Source organism: Hemitrygon akajei, chromosome 3 (genome assembly GCF_048418815.1).
Source record: "Hemitrygon akajei chromosome 3, sHemAka1.3, whole genome shotgun sequence".
NCBI classification, from domain to species: Eukaryota; Metazoa; Chordata; class Chondrichthyes; order Myliobatiformes; family Dasyatidae; genus Hemitrygon; species Hemitrygon akajei.
This window is the reverse complement of record NC_133126.1, coordinates 123,714,960-123,723,808: the sequence shown is the minus strand read 5'-3', so window position 1 is coordinate 123,723,808 and position 8,849 is coordinate 123,714,960.

The window sequence follows — 8,849 nt, the reverse complement described above, 5'->3', positions numbered from 1 at the left end:
CTAATCCTTTCTGTTCTTCCAAATTTAATTTTGGAAGGGTTATTTGTGATAAAAATTTATCTATCTCAGCAATCTTATTTTGTGATTCTGATTGATATAGTTTAGTATAAAAAATTTTTAAAGTTTCATTAATTTCTAAAGGTTTATAAGTAACCTTATTTACACTAGTTCTAATTGCATTTATTGTATTAGAAGCCTGTTCTGTTTTCAACTGCCAAGCAAGAATTTTATGTGATCTTTCACCTAATTCGTAATATTTCTGTTTAGTTCTCATAATTACTTTTTCTGTACGATATGTCTGGAGTGTATTATATTGTAGTTTTTTATTAACAAGTTGTCTTCGTTTTTCTTCTGTCATATATCTTTAAGATTCTTTTTCTAACTTTATTATATCTTTTTCCAATTGATCTATTTCTGCCATGTTTTCCTTCTTAATTTTAGATGTATAACTTATAATCTGACCCCTTAAATATGCTTTCATCGCTTCCCATAATACAATTTTATCCTCAACTGAATATAAATTTGTATCCAAAAAAAATTGAATCTGTTTTTTCATAAAATCACAAAAATCTTGACATTTTAATAAAATTGAATTAAATCTCCATCTATAAATCGATTCCTCCTTATCCATCATTATCATTGTCATTATCAAGGGGGAATGATCTGACAGTATTCTTGCTTTATATTCCACACTTTTCACTCTATCTTGAATATTTTTTGATAATAAAAAAATCAATCCTTGAGTAAGTTTTATGTCTATTTGAATAAAATGAATAATCTCTTTCTCTTGGATTAATTTTCCTCCATATATCAATCAGGTTTAAATCTTTCATTAATGATAAAGTTAGTTTTATTACTTTTGATTTTGTAGCAATTTTAGTTGACCTATCCAAAACTGGATCTAAACAAAAATTAAAATCTCCACCTATTAATAGTTTATCATGTGCATCAGCCAAGTTCAAAAAAACTTCTTGTATGAATTTTGCATCATTTTCATTTGTGCATAAATGTTCATAAAAGTCCATAATTCTGAAAAAATTTGACAATGTATAATCACATATATCCCCACAGAATCAATTATTACATTTTGTATTTGAATTGGTAAAGATTTATTAACCAAAATTGCAACTCCTCTCGATTTTGAATTAAATGAAGCTGCAATGACATTTCCAACCCAATCCCTCTTTAATTTCTTATGTTATGTTTCTGTTAAATGTGTTTCTTGTAAAAAAGTTATATCTCCTTTCATTTTCTTAATATATGTTAAAACTCTTTTTCTTTTCACAGGTCCATTAATTCCATTAACATTAAAACTTTAAAAATTAAGTAAATTAATCATTCATAATACCTTGGGAACTCTTTAAAATTCTCCATGTTGCTATGAGTTTCTCCCCAACCATCCAGGCAAAAAAGAAGAAAAATAGAAGAAAGATAACTAATATATAAGAAAAAAAAACAAAGTACCCCCCCACTAATGTTGCGAATAAAAAGAACACATTACCCCCCTCCATTTTACGGGTCATGGCAATCGCCATGATTGTACACGTGAAACTCGCAGCCATCGATCAGGAGCTCCTCCAGCTCCCCCGCAAAAAAAATTAAAATATATTAGTGAAGAAAATAAAAGAAAATAATTAATGTCTCTACTCCCAATTAATACTCAACTATTGTTTTTATAAATGTCCATCAAGTCCAACCTTGTTTCAGTCTTCATCATTAGTCCATTTCATTTCTATAATTCTTTACTTCTCTTCATGGACATCAGGTAATTCTTGTACAAATTTCTCCACTTTCCGGTAGTCAACGAAAAATCTTCTTTCTTCGTTATCCAGGAAAATTATCAATTTTGCTGGGTAGCTCAATAAAAATTTATAGCCCTTTTCCCATAAAGATTTTTTCACTGGATTAAATTCCTTCCGCCTCTTCAGAAGATCGTAACTTATGTCTGGATAAAAAAAAACCTCTTTTCCCTTCTATTATCAATGGCCCATTTCTCTTTTTAGCACCTTGAGTAGCTGCCTTCAAGATCCTTTCTTTATCTTGGTACCTTAAGCATTTTATCAAAATTGATCTTGGATTTTGATCTTGTTGAGGTCTTGGTCTTAAAGCTCTGTGTGCTCTTTCAATTTCAATTACTTGGCTTCCTTCTTTCATTTCCAAAATTTTCGGAATCCATTCTTGAAAGAATTTTATTGGATTTTCTCCCTCTGTACCTTCCATAAAACCAACAATTTTGATATTATTTCGTCTACTAGAGTTTTCAAGCGCATCTATTTTTTCCAACATCCGTTTTCTTTCTATTCTCCAGGCAAGATTACTGTCTTCTATCTTATCTATTCTTTCAGTGTTTTCTTCCACTTTTACTTCCATCTCTTTAACTTTATTATCCATCTTCTTTTGTTTTTCCACCACATTATCGAGTGTATTCTACATCCTTCTTATAGCTTTTAATTCATTCATAATATATATCAGGATATCTTTTATGTCTCCTTTAATCTCTTCCTTCTTTTCCTCTTCTTCTTCCTCTGAATTTCCCAAAGAGTCTGATTCCACTTCCGATTCACTTCCAGTTTCACTTCCAGCCGTAGTTGGGATTTGTAGTTTTGTTAATATCTGTTCATGCATACTTGTTTCTTCGCGCATGCGTTGTTCTTGCCGTTTCTTCTTAGAGACCGCCGACATTGCTGCAACTTCCTGTCCCGCATCATCAGAAGTGCCATGCACTTCGCCGGGAGGAGATCCAACTTGAGTCCGAGGCTTCGCCGAGACGGTTAGGCCTTTTTCCCCGTCGATTTGCGCAGTCTTCGAAGTAGTAGCTTTCTTCTGTTTCGGTTTAGGAGCCATATCAAAAGATAATGAAATATCTTTAAAGATAAAGATAATCTTATCTTCTAATCTTTTAAGATAAAGATAATCTTTATCTTTTAAGATAAAGATAATAAAAATAAAAAGATAAAAACCACCATCTCTCAGGATCTGAAGTGGGAGCAGAACATCAGCTCCATCCTGAAGAAGGCCCAGCAGCGGATGTATTTCCTGCGGCTCTTGAGGAAATATGGTCTGCCTCAGGAATTGCTGCTGCAGTTCTACACTGCAGTCATTGAGTCTGTCCTGTGCACCTCCATCATTGTGTGGTTTGGAGCCGCCACCAAGCAGGATAGAACCAGACTACAGCACACAGTGAGGACTGCCGAGCGCATCATTGGAGCCTCCCTGCCCTCTATTGTGGACCTGTACTCTTCCAGGTTGAAGAAGAGGGCAGGGAACATCATAAAGGACTCCTCCCATCCTGCGCACGGACTGTTTGATCTGCTTCCGTCTGGTAGGTGCTTCAGATCCCTCCAGACTAAGACTAATAGGCATTGGAGAAGTTTTTTCCCTACTGCGATCACTTTGCTGAACAGTTAACTGCCGGTTAACTGTCGGCTAACTATTACTTGGATTGCACTACCTGTATGTATATTCTATATTTTCATTTATATTTATCATTATTATTGTTATGAGCAGAGAGACAACATCTGCCGGAAGTAAATTCCTTGTATGTGCATAGGTACTTGGCGATTAAAGTCTGATTCTGATTCTGATTCTGATTCTGATAATCCTGAGTTACTTATAAATAGTTTCTAGTAGATATTTGTTAACTCTTCATTTAAACCCTATTTCATTACTTTTTACGAGGGAGCTGGATTCCCAACGTCTCGATCCTATGTCATCATGTGACGCCCCCCCAGGTGAGATTGTTGGCTTCCGTTAAGGCATTGAGCCAGTGACTGCTCCAATAACTTAAACTCTTTATTAACAAGAAAGGTGTACAAATAATCAAAACACTGATCACTGTGGATCACATACAATATGTTCCCCATGAAGAATATCATGTTTCTGGGAAGACCTTGGTATTCCCTCATCCTGAGAGATATCACCACTGTTGGGCAATTTTCACAGTTTTCACAGCTTAGAGGAATGGACCTTGGGGGCAAAGACCACTCGCCAGTTCCCTGTCAAGAAACAGCATGGTGATTTTGAATCTTGGCAGGTAAATACAGATACAATAAAAGTTATGCAAATGGCATAATTGTGGTGGAAAATAACATAGGTCTCCTGAAGATGAGATTTTATTGCCTGCATCATTCCATATGACTTGCAGTATATGTCAAGCAGATAAGGAGGGTTTTTTTGTCATCTCTTGCATGCTGTACATCCTTACAGTCATAGCTAAATGATGAAATGCAAAGAACTCCAGAGCCGAAGGCCCATGAAGCAAGTTGTGAAAAGCAAAAGGAAGAGAAGCAGAATAATGCTCTAAAATATCCATGGCAAATCCCACAGCTCAGCAAAAGAGGCAGACATAGGCCATTGCAAAATGATCAATTTTCACAAGCAGCCTACAGGAAATTTTGTGTGATATCAGATCTCACCAGGGAGAGATCAAAAGTCATGCAAGATCTTCTTATATCCTCGTCTACGGGTCCACCTGCATTGAATCCAAGACATGAAAGAATGAATCTTAGCTCTAGTTTCAAAATGTCTACCACAAAAAAAAATTTCTGCAAAGCAGTCCTATTTGTATGTGTAAACATTGATGTACAGATCTCCTTGATATATGTCAAGAGATCATAAAATTCCTTGCAGTATTGTATGGGACTATGGACTGGACTCATATATAAACTATTCATTTTCCTCCATAGATGTTGCCTGACCAGCTGAATTCCTCCAACATTTTGTTTGCTGAAAGAGGTTTAATTAACTCACAGAAATTTGAAAGCTGATACATCTTCATCTCCATTCCTCCAAAAGTACTACAAGCTTTCCACATTGTTCAATGCAATATGCATCCATCACCTAAGAATCCTTCATCTGAAACAGCAAACATCCTTTGAACCAAACTTCAGACCCAAAGCTATCTGCTATAATTCCATCATTGCAATTGCTCAACAAATGAGATAACAAATGAGATGACACGTCTTTTCCTATAGCAAGACAAAATGGTGTACGATCACAAATTCAGCAGTCTGCAAGTGTTAAATGTCACTACTGTGCAGGAGAGCAACTGCTACATTTCTTAAATTGCAGAAGCTAAAGAAAACAACATGCTTTTATCTAATTCTCCTCTTCTTGGTCAACTTCCTCCTTAACCACCATCTCTTTCCACCAGTATTTTTAGGTAGTGTTCCTGCAAGTGTGATCAGCTCAACCTTGTGGGAGCTGAGCAGGTGATTGTTAGCAAGTGCCTTTACTTCTCATTACAAGGGACATTTCAATGCACTGAAGCTACCATTTGAGATCACCAACAATTATTTCAGAAACTGTAAACACTGAACATCGGATTCCATATATTCTGCCTTACTGGCATTCATAATAAAACTATGACTGAGGATAGATTTTGATACAAGGCGGGCATCTTTTACACCTTCTGATGCTTCGGTTCTGGCGATTATAACTTTTGAATTGACCCATTTCGTGACCATTAACTCTGTAAATCAGATTGCTTCCCACCATTTCCAATTTAAATTTCTTGGCCTACTGCCAGAAAGTTTGCTCTATGTCGGCATTGCTGAGCACAGCAAAAACTGTAAGCCTGCTCAGTATAAGTTAGGGGAAGTCAGGTGAAAATGCATTAATTTTCATTGAGGAGTCTGCAGCGGAAGGATGAGCAGGTTCAATTTCCTGGGTATCAACATCTTAGAGGAGCAATCCTGAGCTCAGAGCATAGATACAACCATCTCTGCTTTCTTAAACTTTAAGGAGATTCAGCATTTCATCAAGCATATTGACAAACTTCCTCAGATGTACATTGGAAAGTGTTTTAGCTGGTTGTATCATAGATTGGCATGAACAATATAATAGGAATGCAAGAGGCTACAGAGAGCGATTGACTCAGCAAGTTCCAAATGGGTACAGCTTTCCTTATCATCAAAGGCACCTACAAGAGGTGCCAGGATGCAACCTTCCTGATGTCTCAGGAAGGTAGCATCCGTCATAAGGAATACCTACCATCCTGGCCATACCTTCTTCCCGATGCTGCCATCAGGTGGTTTGTATAGGACCCTGAAGACCTGTACCTTAAGGTTTAACAACAACTTCTTATCCACTGCCACCAGGTTCTTTAATTGACTTGGAAAACATTAGCACTACCTCAGATTATTTTCTCTCTCTCTCAATTTTGCACTAGTGTCTTAATTTTTACTTTGTGGCTTATTTTGCATAAGTGAAAGTTATGTAAAATTTATGCTAATTGGTTTGTATTCATGTTTTTCCTCTTCTTGTATTGTGCAGCTGCTGCAAAAATGCTAATTGTTCCATGGCATTTGTACCTGACATATTACAACAATAAACTTGAAGTTGAACAATAACGTCCATGCTCACTGATATTTCATCAGCTGAAATGTAGTCTGGAAGGTTGGATATCTCTACTGACATGAGATGGTAGTCAATAAGTGAAGACCAATTGTCAGAAGCCCTATTGGATCAGGGTGGGAGGAAAAGGGTGGCTCAAGAAACAATTGGGATCAAGCAACATCAGAGGGATATAATGGGGAGTAATAATGACATTAGAGAGACAGGAAACTGAGGATTGAAGTCTTGTGTATATTTCTGAAAACTTAAACATTTACTAATCTAGATTTAGAATTGGTGGATGCAGAAGCAGTGTCAATACAATGGTTGAGTATGAGTAGTTGTGAAAGGACAGAGCTGGTTATGATCTTCCAAAGTCCCTAAACTGTAGAAGGATTCCAGCGGATTGGAAAATCCCTTATTAAAGGCTCAATTCAAGAACTGACAGTAGCAGTCTATCATGCGGAGAATACTGGAAACCATTTTTCATATCATTGAGAAATTTATAGTGCAATGAAGTCGAGGAATTGTGGTTATATGAAAGCAAAACACTATTGTGTAAGTTTATTAGAATTTGTTGAAAATGTAATGGCCAACCTGGACAGAGTGAAACAGATTTCCAAAAGGCATTTGTAAGGCTACATAAAAGATTACTGTATAAGGTAAGAGAGCATAATACAGGCTAATACTTGCATGGATGCAAGATTCACTAATTCCTGCAGGTCTGATCAAAAAGCTCCAAAACTTGGACCTCTGTACCTCCCTCTGCAACTAGATCCTCAGCTTCTTAACCTGAAGATCACGGTTTATGTGGAAATAGCATCTCCTCCTTGCTGATAATCAACATTGGCACAACTCAAGGATGTGCCTTTAGCCCACTGTTCTACTCTCTCTACACCCATGGCTGTGTGGCAAGGCACAGCTCAAATGCCATCAATAAATTTGCTGACAATACATATATTGTTGGCAGAATTTCAGATGGTGACAAGGAGGTGTATAGGAGGGATATATAATGTATTAGCTAGTTGAATGGTATTGCAGTAAACACCCTTACATTCAAAGTCAGTAAGACCAAAGAATTGATTGTGGACTTTGGAAAGGGTAAGACAAAGGAACCCACACCAGCTCTCACAGAGGGATCAGAAGTGGAATGGGTGAGTAGTTTCAAATTCCTGGGTGTTTCAATCTCTGAGGATCTATCCTGGGCCCAACATATAAATGCAATTACAAAAAAGACATGACAGCAGGTATATTTAATTCGGAATTTGAGGAGATTTGATATGCCCCAGAAGACTCTCACAAATTTCTACAGATGTACCGCTCTGGTTTCAGGGGTGGGCACTGCACAGGATGGAAATAAGCTGCAGAAAGATGTAAATACAGTCAGCTCCATCATGGGCACCGGACTCCCCAGCATCCAGAACATCTTCAAAGAGCGATGCCTCAAGAAGTCACCATCCATCATTAAGGACTCCCATCATCTAGTAATGCCCTTTTCTCACTGCTACCATCAGAGAGGAGGTACAGGAGCCTGAAGGCACAAACTCAACAATTTAGGAACAGTTTCTTCCCTTCTGACATATGATTTCTGAATGGACATTGAATCAATGAACACTACCTCACTCTTTTTGCACTACTTATTTAATTTAACTGCCAGTAATACTAAACTTAATTCAGATTCTGATTCTGAAATGAGAGTCAGGATAAATGAAACATTTTCAGGTTGGCAAACTGTATCTATCTGGGAGCTGCAGGGTCAATGCTGGGCTTCAGTTATCTGTAACCTCTATAAATATCATAGCTAAAGGAACTAAGTTTATCACAGCCAAATTTGTTGATGGCTTAAGATGGAGCATGTGAACTATGGTGACTTTCTGTGATCTACAATACATCTGAATATACCTCTTTTGAATTATTCTCACTGCAATCTGCAGCATCTAATTTCCCTTTAAGCAATGTACTTTTAAATCAGCTTAATGATTTACAGATTTTATGATCTTCTGAAGGACTCAGCAGATCAAATACATGTAACACCTTTAAGTGGACAAAGGTTCATCACATGACTAGAAGCGAGGTGGCGGTGGGGGGGGGGGGGTGGGGGGAGGGCGGGTGGACTCTAAGCCAGGCTGAAATGTACAGGGATGACTTCCCCTCTACCCAGCATCGTTAGCAAATGTACAGTCACTAGAAAACAAAATTGAGAACCTGAGGGCAAGATTGCAAGTATCAGAGGGAAGTGAGAGATTGTTGTGTTCTATGTTTGTGCCAGATGTGGCTTTCTCCCAGCACACCACATACAGCGATCAGACACGGAAGCTTCTCAATTTATAGAATGGACCGAACTGCTGATTCAGAAAAGGGAAAACATGGAGATGTATGCTTCATGATAAACTCACAGTGGTGCTCTGATGCGGCAGTTTTGTTAAACTTGTGATCCCCTGACCTTGAACATCTAATGGTCAAATGCCATCTATTTTATTTACCTAGGGAGTTCTCCATAATGACTACATATCACC